The sequence below is a fragment of the Falco cherrug genome, chromosome 9 (assembly GCF_023634085.1).
Source record: "Falco cherrug isolate bFalChe1 chromosome 9, bFalChe1.pri, whole genome shotgun sequence".
In the NCBI taxonomy this organism is placed as follows: domain Eukaryota; kingdom Metazoa; phylum Chordata; class Aves; order Falconiformes; family Falconidae; genus Falco; species Falco cherrug.
Window position 1 is genome coordinate 10,300,823 of NC_073705.1, and position 13,576 is coordinate 10,314,398.

Sequence of the window (13,576 nt, forward strand, 5' to 3'; positions counted from 1 at the left end):
CCGCTCCCCCCGCCCCCCCCGGCGCTCCCCCCCCGCGGCGGGGCGGCCCGGCCGGCGGGGCCGGCACTGCGCGGCGGCGGCGGCTGCCGGCGCTGCTGGGCGAGGTCAGGGAGAGTCCATGTGAGAGCGGCCGGAACCACTTCCTGCTGCCGCCGGGACCGCGCCGCCCGCCTAGGCCTGGGCAGGCTCCGGCGGCGCCCCGCAGGTGAGCGCCGCGGCCGGGCCGGGGCGGCGGGGGGCCCCCGGGCACCGCCACCCCCCGTCGCGCTTTAATCCCCCCCCCGAACCCGGGGGGAGCGCTGCAACACACCCACGCGCCTGCCCCCCCTTATTCCCCCCCCCGTCCCCCCCCCCCCGTTATTATTCTTTTTTTTTGGGGGGGGGGGCACATAGCGCGTCTACCCGCGGGCACCCCCCGCATCCCCCTTGCAGTCACCCCCCTGCGGGCACCCCCCTGCATCCCCCCTGCGCTCACCCCCTGGGGGGCTCGGGCACTCCCGGGGGGGGCTCAGCCCGGCGCAGCCCAGGGGGGTGCAGGATTTTGGGGGGTGGGGGACCCCACCTGGGGAGCTGGTTTGGGGTGAACTGGGTTAGTTCCTGCGGTGTTTTCAAGTCTTGCACGAAGGTGGAAAATGGGATTTTAGGGATACCCTGGAAGGGGCTGCGGGGCCGGCTGGGGCGGGGGGGGGGGGGGTGGGGTTAATGGCAAAAGGCAGGAGCAGGCTTGGACTTTCCCAGGGAGGAAAACGCTGGGAAAAGGGAGATATTAAAAAAAGCAAAGCACCCAGAACCCAGCCGAACGCCTAAATCTGGCGCTTGGGAGTGATGCTGGCCGCGGTGCCCGGTGCCCCCCTGGCAGCTGGGGGCTCCCGGTGGCATGGCTGGGGGGGCTCCCTGTGGGACGGGTGCTGTGCCTCCCAGCCGGTGAGGGGCAGGGTCCTCACCTGCTTTGATAGGAAAAATTGGGAATTTATGGAGCGAGCGCTGGCGCCTTGCCCTGCCTGCTGCAGGCTGCGGGCTGCTCTCCTTAAAGTGCGGCTGCTGCGCTCAAGGACTTCTCCAAACATCTTCCCGGCTGTCGGAAAATAACCCGACGGCGTCCATCGCCTGCTCCGCCAGCTCGCTCGTACCCACCGAGGCAAAGCATAGGATCCCTTCCAGTCAAGTCTCCATTACCCGCTGGCTCGTTAATTTGAATATTCCCTATTTTTTCCCCCCCTCCTTTCAGGAGGCATTTGCGAGCTTGCAGGCGGCTTGATGGGCTCGGTGCCTGCCAAGTGCTTGCCTCGCGCCCTGCGTAATTGAGGGCCTGGCGGGCGGGTTTAGCATCTCCCGCTGAAATATTAAACAGGAGGAGAAGTTGGAATCGGTAAACAAACGGGAATGATTGCTGCCTTCGTGGTGGCTTCTCGGCGGTGGCTGCTGGGGTGGCCCTGGCAGCGGCAGCGCAAACCCGGTGGGGTCCCCAGTGCCCTCCGGGGGTGGACGGGAGAGCCAGTCCCGCCTAAAAGTGCGACGTTCAAGCACAATTACCTGCCTTACAACATGCTATTAAATAAACCCCTTCAACTAAAAATCATAAAGCCTTTCCTCATTAGCTGAATTGATGTTGTTTACCCAGCCTAGGACAATAAGCCTGTGACCTCCAGGTGTGGGTAATGGAGGTAATAATGGTTTGATCTGAAGTAAGTGGCAAATATAAAATAATTAGGGTTTTCTCCTCCTCCTCCTGAGGATAAATGGCCTTCCGTGGCTGCAACTGTTGTGGTTTTGGGGCTTTTCCTCCTGTAGAGGCCTTATAAATACAGCTTCATGGGGGACGAGTTGTAGTATTTGGATGCCGAAGGGTGGGGATGGATTTCTAGAACTTAAAATTTGTCAAAGAAAACTTCCAGGGATTGCTGGGCAAGACGAGGACTTGGCTGAAAGTCAGGCGTCGGTGAGCGCGTACGCCGGAGCCCTGCGCATCCTTGGAAGGAGCCTGTGGGGGCGAGACATGCGGTTCCTGCGCTGCCCTGGCAGCGTGCTGCCCTGGAACACCTCAGGGTCCCGTGCTCAGACCCCCTTACCCAGGGGCTCGGCTGTTGGGCTGGACCACCCTTCCTCTGCTGGCCGGGAACAGGCCCCTGGGGAGATTTTCCCTTCCTGCCCCTCGTGCCTGTGCTCAGGATGCTCAGGGTGCTCGGTGCTGGCACTGGGGGGGTTGGCTGTTGAGGGCTCCCCAGGCTTTTCCCAGAGCCCTCCTCTGTTCCTAGGAGATGATGGACACCTTTAGGTAAGACACGTGTGTGTCGATGCTGGATGGTTTTGGAAGTGATGTTCTCGCGGCCCTTTTGCAATAGCAAAGGCTTTTTGCTCCCCGGCTGTAACTCTGTGCCTCCCTGAGGGAGCCCCCTTGGGTTTGGGGCAGGGGGGGCAGATTTTGGTCCCTCACAGATTTCAATCCCTTGCAGCAGGTGCTAGTGACAGGTCAGCATCCCCATGGGCATCCCTGCGGGGCAGTTGTGCTGCGGGTCCGGGGGCCATAGAGCATGGTTATCACTGGTGAGCCCGGAAAAGAGAAATCCTTTCTCCTTGAACTTGAAGGAGCCTGCCTGTAAAGTCTGGGTAAGTCCTTTCTGGATTAGGTTTTGGTTCAAATCCCACGTGGAGGTGTCAGGTGTGAGGCTGTGTTGCTGGTTGGCACTTGGGGAAGACGCGCCAAGAAATCTGCCAGAGCCTGTTGGACTCTGGGGTGGCTTCAGGGAAACCTCCGGACTGGCGTGCACTTAGCCGACAGCGGGGGCGAAACCATCTCACCTTGGGATGGAAATATTTATTTTAGATTGTCTTATAAAGTCCGATTTCCCTGCCAGGCCTTCTGGGGGGCTGGTGCTGGGCCTGTGGAGCTCCGCAGGGATGCGCAGTACCTTGATTGACACACCTGTACTTAAACTGGTCAGTGAAGGGTGGCGGAGATGGGCGATCAAGAGCCAAACAGCCTGCGGAAGGGTGATGTGACTGCTCTTGCTCTGTACGATGCCTGTGTTTAAAAATACCCAGGCCTGACAAAATGGGGTTAGGAGGAGGCTCCCGCCATGGGTTGGAATTTTCTCCCCGGCTTTCTGAGTCAGCCAGCTTTTTAGGTGGGGAAACGGGGTGGGCTGGGCTGAAAGGAACCGGTCCTAGAGGGCTCCAGGGATGCTGAAGAGCAGGGGGGCTGCCCCCCCACTACCCAAACCTTGCCATGCAAACCTACTACACTTCTATTTTTTTTAATTTCTCTCTCCCCCCCCTCCCCCCCCTCCCCATTTCTTTGAGTTTAGTTGAATGCAATGAAAGAGATAAAATACAGGCATTCAGCTGGAGGAAATTAAACTGAATTGTCAGCTCCCTGCCATACCTAATGGCCAGAGGGAGCATTGTGTCTTGCTGCAATTAGCCCTCCAATTGAGCCTGAGCCCGTGGTTGCCATCCGGAGAGCAGCCTCCCAGTCCAGCCCATCCCGTCTTCATCCATCCCATCCCATCCCTTCTTCATCCAGGGAAGTGGGAGCAAGACCCGACAGCCTTCAGCACCCGGCTGGATCGGGCACACCTAAAGGAGGTGGTGTGTGGCGTTTTGTTTTTTTTTAAACCAAGCCTGCAGAGCAATTGGGAGATAGGTGAAGCATGCTTAAAGGAGGGTGAGGCTGTTGGTTTTCTCTACCTGACTTTATTTGTGAAGTGACAGGAATTTTGACAGGCTTTGTGTCTTTTTTAGCAAATCAAGTGTCATGCCAGGTTTGCCTGTGGATGAGATCATTTGCAAAATATGTTTCCCAGCTTGCTTCAGGCATAATTCATTGTGTCAACTGCAATTGCTCATTTGCTAGGAACTGTGATTCATTAGCGGTTTGTTTTTTTGTTTTTTTGGTTTTTTTTAAGTTCAACTTGTTTTTAAGCAAATGTTTGGAGGCAGAACAGGAATTTTGAAAAAACCCCTAAATCCTACAGTCTTTGTATCCACAAATACTGCTGCTAAAGGAAAACTTGCTAAAATGCCGTGATTCCAGGGAGGGAGAGGCAATCCCCAGGCGAGCTCCACTGTGCAGGATTGCACTCATTTTTGTCATGTGCTTACTCCTAAATGGGGACGGAGGTAATAAAAATCAAACTGCTGGGACTGAGCCTGCCACGTAGAGTCCTGGGTGATGGAAGAAGTGTGTGGAGCTTCCTCCTTTTCCTTGGCCAGTGGGGTTTCAACCCACTGAAGGTACCACACTCTTCCTCATCTCCGGATTCAGCTGGAGTGGAGGCTGCCCTGTGGGTGGACTGATGGATGGGGGGGAGGTTGCTGGTATCCACAGCCTGTGCACAGCACCAGCTCCTCCTCTGAGCTCCTTGCTGGAGGAGGCGTTGGGGCCAGTGGTGACAAGAGCAATTATTTGGTATGGTGACCGAGACCCCCGAAAGCTCACGGCTCAATGGGATAAAATGAAGATAAATAGCCCTTGGCACAGGATTTGTGCTCTGCGTGTTCCTGGGTTGTTCACAGACGTCGCAGTTTGGCTTCAGTCTTGTTAGAGGTCCTCACGTCAGACTTCAAAAAAAAATATTTGCATGTCAAGTACATTTTTGTGTTGCATTTCCTATGAAGACAAATATTTCAGCACATTTTTTCCCCCTAGGTGGGTGGATGGGGGGTGTGCAGAAATCACTGCTCCTGCTTCAGCAGCCACGAACTCCCCTCCAATAACAAACCAGTGTGTGGGGGCTGAATAAATTGATATACTTTTCACAAAAAGATTTTTTTTTAAAAAAAGTTCTAAGCAGTTATGAATTGTGCATTTAAACATAAATAACTATAAATAACTTGACAGGGTTCGTTCGTGTGTCGTCGTGTCCCCCCCCCCCCCCATGTAACAGTTCTCTATAAAGTACTCTTAAAATGTTTGGGGTTTTTTCTGATTATTTGTGTATTCTCTCTGGTTTTCTCCCAATTTAAGGTGTTTTTGGGGGGGATTATAAGCCCCCAAAAATAGGAAAGGGGGGAAGAGAGCGTACTAATGTGGGGAGTCTGCTGACTGCTGGCTCACCGGCGCTGTGCCCAAGCACTGCCAGTTTGCTGCGGAGGCTAGTGCCAGGAGCGAAGGGCAGCCGAGCGTAAGGGGAGGGAGGTGACTCCATCAGAGTGACCATATATAGTCACTGGGATGAGATTAAATACTTCACCTCCCGGTGTCATCCTCACAGCAATAAAGCCAGTATCAGGATCTATTAATCATTTGCAAAAAAACAGGAGAAGAAAAATCCTCCTTTTCTTTGCAGCATCTCATTTGTGGCAATCAGGGCTCTTCTGGATCTATCGATTCGGGGAGAGGAGCCAGATGTTTTTCATCCCCGGGTGTCTGGAGACTGAATTTCGGCAGCACAGTGAAGAATAGCGTGTGCGAAGGATCGCAAGTTAAATACGACGGAGCTTGTGCTTACTCAGGCTCGTGGGCTCGGTGGCAGAGCAGTTGTGTGGAAAGGGTCCTGTGTTCGAGTGCCAGCGCTGGCTCGGCTCCATGCGCGCGTTCCTATCATGATATCCACTGGGGAAGCATATGGCAGCCTCGGTTATATATATATGTATTTTGTGTGGGGGGACGTGTTTAACATGCCAGTTCTCTCTGTCATAGGACAAACATTTACGCTCCGATTATATGAGGCATTAGGAAGAGGAGGGTTAGGTTTGGAAATAACATACTTCCTCGCAGAGATGCTGTAGAAGACGCTGTTTAGTGATGACACGGCAAAGGAGTGATAATGTTTTGGTGCTCGGTGCTTTGCAGGGCGCTAAGCTCTGGAGGGATTATGCTGGGTAGAGGTGTAACGGGTGGGTGTGGGAAGGGTTGGTGTTTCAAGGCAGAAGGCGACGGCCGTGTGCCCGAAACACATGGGGAGTGAGGTCTGATCTATTTGAAGGTGGTTAAAATGCCTTGATTTCCAAGGGATGGGGATGGCCAGTGTCGGGTGGGAGACGTCCAGTGGGCTGGGCTGGGCCACCCTGGTGGGCCACAGACCCCTCCTGCAGTGTGGCTCTTGGGTGCAGAGCTCACAGCTCAGATCCTGCTGGCAGGAGATGCCCCCAGGCAGGGGCAGCCCCTCTGGATAGGTGCCCCTTCGCTGGAAACCTGCAAAGTGCTGCGCTGGCTGTGGCCAGTCCTTCGTAGGACTCAACCTGGGTATGAGAATCTGCTTTTTGGTTACGTTCTGTTACAAATATGGCTGGAGTCACGCTCTTGTTGCGAACTCTAGGGTTTTGCAGTTTGCCAGGTGCTGGTGTGGAGGGTTTGTATCACTCCGACTAGATCATCAGAACTCGTTAGCAGGGAGATGGACTGCGAAGTGAAACGCTGCGGGTTTTGCATGGCTCCTGTAGCTGCAGCCCAGCCTCACAGGCAGGTCAAGGCATCTGTATCGCTCAGTCGCTCGTTTCTACAAAGAAAAGTTGTTTGAAATTTCATCTGTCTGCTCTGCAATTACCTTCTTTTGTGCCTCCCTTCGTTTATACGTGCTAACATCATCAATACATGCCCATGCTTAATGAAACATTACTGCTTAGGTTTAATTGTCTTCTAATTAAGGAAAATAAAATTTTGCACGGTGGTTGTAACTGCATCTTTCACGTCTGAATTCTGCTGTGGCCGTGGTACCTGAGCCTGCAGAGCGGTGACAGCAGCGTCGGTGCCGTTCAATAAAGGGTCATGGTCAGCAGCAGCAGCAGAAGCCTCCTCTGAATCTTCTGCTCTGGTCTATCACCCTGATTAAATTAGATTAATTGCAAGTTTAAAGCACGCTTTTTTTTTTTCTCTTTTGGCTAAATCTGTGCATGCATTCGGTAATGTTGCCTGGGTTATTGCTTCAGCACAGCACAGCTGAAAGGCACGTATCTGGGGTTGTGCTGAATATCTGGGGGAGGCAAAGACAGGGCATGCAACTGTAGTGCTGAATTTTTGACTCTTGTCTGAGCACAATTCCTACTCTTAATGCATCATTAACACGGTTTTCTGCATTTCATTCAGTTCCCATTATAGCACTCAGTTCCGTCTGTTAATTTTGGTATGTTGATATTTTTGTTGTCAGCAGTTTTTTTCTTTTTTTTTGAAGCATATAAAACCATTAGTGTGAAAGAAGATTAAAAAGATACATTACAATTAAAATGTTAATGAAATCAGCATCATACAACTTTTGAAACCATTTAGGCATTAATCTTTCTTGGTCTTATGTCCATTAACTCTGGCGATTCTTATTCTACACTGACCCCTGCTGAGAGAGTCGTGCTATAATTGGATTTTAAAAACTGGGGGGGAAGGAGAGAGAGAGAAAAGCCTTTTAAAAAAGTAGAAGTTGGGAAGGTTGTGTTAGCTTTCTGCGTGGGCATCCATGGAATTGAAGCCGACAGAGAACAGCCTCATCGCTCCATTCCTCCATCCCTCCCCTGCCGGAATCCCCACCGGGGCAGGGCTTGCCCATCAGCCGGAGCAGCAGCCGGTGGCTGGAGCAGACCCCTGGGCACCCCTGGGCACCCCCGGGCTGGGCTCCTGGGTGGCTGGCTGTCACCCTGACCTTGAGCACCAGGCTTCCCTTTGGTTTGTCCAAGTGTAATGTGAGAAGGGCCGTAGCGGGATGGTGGGAAGCCTTTTTAAGGCTCTCAGAGGAAGGGAATGGGAGAACTTGCTGTTACAGCTTCAGCTTTCCCCCATTCCTCCAAAACAGTAATTCTACAGCTTAACTGTTTTGGGGTTTGTTTTGGTTATTTTAAATAGGGTTGGTTGGTTTTTTTTCCAGTTTACACAATATTTGGATGGGGGCCAGGCCCCACTCCCCACCCCAGGCGAAAGAGGAGGATTGACTAATTCCCAGGCTGTGAATTGAACAGTGGGACTTCTTGACTCATCAGACAGCTCCCAGGATCCATGCCACGGCTCCGTCCGGGCCAGGGGCTGCACTCGGCCGCTCCAGCCTTGCCAAGGCTCCAGCCCATCCAGGACACTCTGAGCTGCCCCATCCAAGGCTTCTGGACACCTTCTCCAGAGCTTTGCCCTGTGCTGGCCAAGAGCTGCACATCTCCCTCACCTCCCGCGAGATGCTGGAGAACTTGGGAAGGGCAGGTCCTTTGGAGAAGCAGGCAGCTGTCCTCACCATCGGGATGGGGCACTGGCGTGTTAACAGGGGGTGTGAGCTGCTAAGGAGGCTGTGATGCACCTCGTGAGTGGATGAGCTGTAAGTTAAGGATGAGCTGTAAGTTAAGGATGAGCGCATCCCAATGAGGGAGGAGCGAAGTACCAGCCCAGCTTGCATTTATGCTGCGAGTGTGATTTTTTTATTTATTTATTTTTTTTTTAAAAGAAGCTAAATAGGAATTTGGAAGTTGCAGAGCTGTTGCCTTCCAGCTGCTCCACTCTCCTCTGAGCTCGCAGTGCCGTTGCGTGGTGCTTTACTGCGCAGGCAGTCAAGTGAGGGAGGGGATGTTGGGGTGCTGGCCAGGAGGCCGGCTTGAGCTGAAACATCTGCAGGGCTTGGGAGAGAATGATGGAGCTTCTTGGGGCTGGGCACATGCCTTGTGAAGTGAGCCATGAAGCACAGAGCGTGCTGCTGGCACCTCACCACAGGGACTGGGATACTGGATGGCCGGGGTGATGGAGGCGCTTGCTTGGAGCTCTGAAGTAGCTATTGACACGCAGCAGAGGCTGGGGTTTCATTGTTTTATTTTCTTTTTATGTAGGTAAAAAAATAATGTATACTGTTGGTGTTATTTGTCAAGTGTTGAGGCACTGCGTGGTTTTGTAACCTGAGAATTTGGGATGAGGATCCAAACACCATCTTATTTGACAGGAATGGGGGAGACCTCGCCGGAGCATGACCCATCTGTGTCCCAGCTGTGCTGGGCAGATGAACTGGGGGTGCACTGGCACAGGTGCACCCCAGGGTGCTGCTTTGTACCTGTGGGTGAAACCAACAGCGTTTGTGCCAGTCAGGTTAAACAATCTCAGGGGCTGGGAGGGGACGGGAAGCCTCACCAGAGCGACACAGAGCCCAGCAGAATATCCCGGTGTGCTCAGGCTCTCTCTGCCCTCCTCTCCTACAGTCCCATGGGGATTCTGCATGGGGAGGGAATTCCTGAGGGCAGGGGATCTGGAAGGCTCCTGAGGGTTACCTGGTCCAGAAGCCCTCCGAGATACAGCCAGGTGATGACCACCAGAGAGGCAACCACCCGGGATGGGAGCTGCGGCACGTGTTGCACGCTCCTGTTCCTGCGTGGGCACGGAGGCTTCCCGTGCTCTGCCATCGCTCGGCGTGCTGCAGGCGCGCAGGCAGGGAACAAAGGAATTACTGTGTGAAGCTCCTGGCTTCTTGTATTGATGTGCGCTGGTGGTTGGAGGCCAAGGAAGAGGGAACAAACCAAAGCAACCCCAGACGTTCCCCGTGCGTGTTCCTGGCTCAGCACACAGGTGGGATTTCTAGCAAGGTGTATTTCTGCGTTGCAAAGCGAGCGAGAAGGACACCAGGATCAATATTTGAGCAGTCCAATAAAATCTGTGGGAATTTCATTTCAAGTCATTTCAAGCAATCTAATAACTGGTCTTTCAGATGACTCTTGGGTGGTTTGTTTTTGGGTTGTTTGGGTTTTTTTCATTGGTGTTTTTTATTGTGCGTCTCTAAAAATGTAGATTGAGCCCAAGGTGCGTGCAGTGCAGGTGTGGAGCCTGAGGGTGCTTTACCACAGAGCGGGGCAATGAGGGCTGGAGACCCTGTGTTGCCAGCTGGGGTGGCTTGGCTCTGCATGGTTTTCAGGTCCACTAATGGTGACAACACTTCTGCTTTCAGATTGCAGTGCTGATTTCAGCATAAAGCAGCTTTTATATCCTTGCATGGCATTGTTAAGATTTCTCGTCCTGTATCCTTGAAGATTCATGAACCAGTTTGGGGAAGAGACCGTAATGTGCTGTCCCATTCTGCCTCCCAGTGGGCACCAGCCTGGAGAGGAGCACAGGAGCCGGTGCATCTCAAGCCGTTGCCTTGTCAGAGCCCATCACAGTTGTAAGGTCAGTTGCTGTCCTGCTGTCAGTGATACCCTGGTAGTGTCCATCCCTCTCCACGGGCTTACATGGCTGCCTGGTGGTCCCCGCTCGAGACCCTTCAAAGGCTTGGACAAGCGCCTGTGCATTTCCCTGCGAGTTGGTGGGCACTTCTGCAGAGAGCTGGAGGTACCCGAGCTGCTTGGTATCTTCATGAATATTTTTACAATCAAATTTAGCAAGTTTCCTCATTTACCTTCCCCTTAAGATCCCAAACTGGCTGTTGTCTTGTTTGAGAGTGGCCTTAGGGGAGGTGTATCCTGCAGTACTTGCTGACTGCTCTGGATTCGGCACAGGAAACGACACAGGAGGGAGAACTTAACTTTTTGCTCTTTGGAAGGGAGCTGTGGCTGCTGCGGGTGGGATAGGAGGGCAGTGCAGCTTGGAGCGGGTGGAAGAACTGAGTGATGAAATCACAGCATGTCCTTGGAGGCAGCCGTCGTGTGCGCAGCAGGGCTTGGAGCTGAGCTGTCCTGGCAGCGGTCGCGCTGCACGGAGAGGTTGTTTTCTGCAGGTAGACCAGATCTCTTGGTTTTTTACTGAGGCTTACTGACACTGCTAGTTATATTTTTTAACTCAAGTCCAATGGATGCTTTGAGAAAGATCCAGTCTGTGCTCGCCTGAGTGCTGCCAGCCCCTGCAGAAGGTCTTGACGGCAGGGAGCTGCTGCCTCCTGGCAGCTCCTGCCTGAGAGATGAGCAAAGATCTGCAGGCTTGTGAGTACCACCTGCCTGACACCGTGGTGAGCTCTGGACAAACCTCACCCATGGTCTGCATCCAGAGCAGAACCTGCACTGTGTCTGGTCCAGGCCATGCGCCCCACCACAGCTCGGCAGAGCATCGGGCGTTACTTTTTTTCTGTATGGCCACCAGCAAAATACAGAGGACCAGTACAGTGGTTCGTGTCCCCGGGTGATGTCCATGGTGCATCGTGTCACTTTTTAAGTGATTTTTAAACAACAAAAATGTTCCAGGTAGCCTTTACTGCTTTATAAGGTTTCATATAGTGAAAGTCATGATGTGTTTATACCACCTGGAGGAACAAATGCAGCTCTCACACCTCCACAGTGGTATTTCCCCCCCGCTGATTCTTAAAGCAGTTTATTATACGGTTCAATTGCAATATTGCAATATAAAGCAACACAAGTTAATGCCGAGTGCCAGCCCCACAGGAGCCATGCTCTCGCAGCCTCCCTTGGCTGTGCAGCACGGATACGCGCTGTAGAAATCGTTGGAGTGTCTCACAGGCTCGCCACCCTCCAGCCTGCTCCTGACCTCTTCCTCTGTGCCTCAGGGGTGTGTAAAACACAACATCTAGCATTAACGATAGATGTATTTGGTTCAGGCAGTTCATGAGGCAGTTCCTACACCCTTGTCATCTCCCAGGTGCACGTGCTGACAGCTGCGGTGGTTGCTGGACGTTGGAGAAGCTTTCCCTCTTGGCATCCAGGTGATGAGGCATGTAGGGGTGTGTGTGTGTGGCATATGAGCTGTGTTTGGTGGTACCATGCACCGGTGTGGATGGACATGTCAGCTGGGGGAAGGGAAGGAGAGATTTGCTTGCAAGTTTTTGAAAAAACAAAACGACAAAAACCACCCCAAGTTCCCAGTGCTGCTCGTGTTGCTGGGTGTCCCTGCAGAGTCAGGGCATTAGGGGCTTCACCCCGGGCCCCACCGTGCTGTAGCATCATGAAGAAGGACCAGTTGTGATCTGGAACTCAGAGAGTGGGCAAATTCATTGCCCACACTACTGTTCATGGAGACTCTTCTGCAGGTTTGCTGGAGACGCAGCTGGATGCGGCCAGAGGTGCTGGTGGCTCCGTGGGCAGAGTGGCCACCTCTGTGTGGGCTTTCTGTGTGACTGCATCCCCTGCGAGCCAGTAGCTGGGCTTCCCTGCTGCAGTCACAGCTCGCATCTCTGCAAACCAAGTCAGCTGATTTTAAATCTGCTTATTAGAGAGTTGTAATGAGTGCTCTGCCCAGCACCAGATCGGTGGCTCCAGCAGCTGCTGTGCGCCCTGAGCCCGTACTGCCGTTCAGTGTGTGCCGTGGCCGCAGGCATGGTCTGCACTGGAGCACAGCAGCCTGGGGCAGCCACTGATTTCCCCTTCTGCCAGCGTTGCATCCATCGCTGGGTTTCATTTCGGTCACCGTTGCACGAGTCTGGGAGCTGCAGAGGAACCTGATGACCTGTCTCCAGCACAGAGATGAGGACACCGCTGCTAGTGGGTTCAGCATCGGTGTTTCTGGTGATGGGAGGGCAAGGAGTTTGCAAACCCATTCGAGGAAGCCCATGGTGAGGTATAGCAAGGAACTGCTTGAAGCTCGTTAAAAGGTATGAGAAGAGTGGCCAGCAGGTCAAGGGAGGTGCTTCTCCCCCTCTGCTCCGTCATTAGACCCCAACCGCAGGACTGCGTCCAGCTCTGGTACCCCCCCAAGATAAGAAGGACATGGACTTGTTGGAGCGAGTCCAGAGGAGGCCACGAAGATGATCAGAGGGCTGGAGCACCTCTCCTGTGAGGACAGGCTGAGAGAGCTGGGGTTGTTCAGCCTGGAGAAGAGAAAGCTCCAGGAGACCTTAGAGCACCTTCCAGTACCTAAAGGGGCCAACAGGAAAGCTGGGGAGGGGCCTTTTTACAAGGGCATGTAGTCATAGGACAAGGGGCAATGGCTTTAAGCTGGAAGAGGTCAGATTTAGATTAGATGTTAGGAAGAAATTCTCCACCATGAGGGTGCTGAGGTGCTGGCACGGGCTGCCCAGAGCAGCTGGGGATGCTCCATCCCTGGAAGTGCTCCAGGCCAGGCTGGACGGGGCTGGGAGCAACCTGGTCTAGTGGCAGGTGACCCTGCCCATGGCAGGGGGGTGGAACTGGGTGATCTTTAAGGTCCCTTCCAACCCAAACCATTCTGTGGTTCCATGGTTCTGTGGTAGGATGGGGTTGGAGCACTGGGGGGGGATCAGCCTGAGCTGCTCCCAGGCAGGGTGTGCTGGCACCTGGCAATACACTGCAAAAGTGTCTGGCCCCACACTGTGCCCCACAGCCTGGTGGGGATGGAGGGGGTTGTGTCCGCAGTGCTGGAGCATCTGTGGGTACAGCCTGGTGTGTGGCGACTCGAGGTGCTGAAGGCCCTGCAAAAACCTCGGAGCATGTACATGGGTTGATGGCACTGTGACAGCCAGTGCCACCAAAAGCGTCTGCAGAAATGCTCCCCAAACACTTTCTAGCTGGTCTGTGGCCTGAGAACTTACTCTGGTTGTTCTTCTCCTGCCTGTTGCTGAACGCGGCTGGACAAACTGCAGGTTACCAAAACGTGTAGGGGAGAGGAGTGACCACAGGCTCTGTTACGCTTTCTGCACCAAGTGCAGCTGTTGCACACACAGCTGCCTTGCCGAGCGCACTCTGACGGGCAGGAGGCTGTTTTCTCCGTGCCTTGGCTGCCCAGATCTGGTATTTGAATTTTAGACTTAGTTTTGTAGGTGGGGAAAAACAC

General features: G+C 53.6%; 1 protein-coding gene across 1 annotated transcript in view; it reads left to right on the forward strand.

The window, feature by feature from the left end:
* The first annotated feature begins 95 nt into the window (after nt 1-95).
* NACC2 (NACC family member 2) overlaps nt 96-13,576 on the forward strand; it is a 61,663-nt gene continuing 48,182 nt past the window's right edge. The window contains exon 1 of the mRNA XM_055720061.1: nt 96-205. The gene's annotated coding sequence lies outside the window, so the exon portion shown is untranslated. The remainder of the gene's footprint in view (nt 206-13,576) is intronic.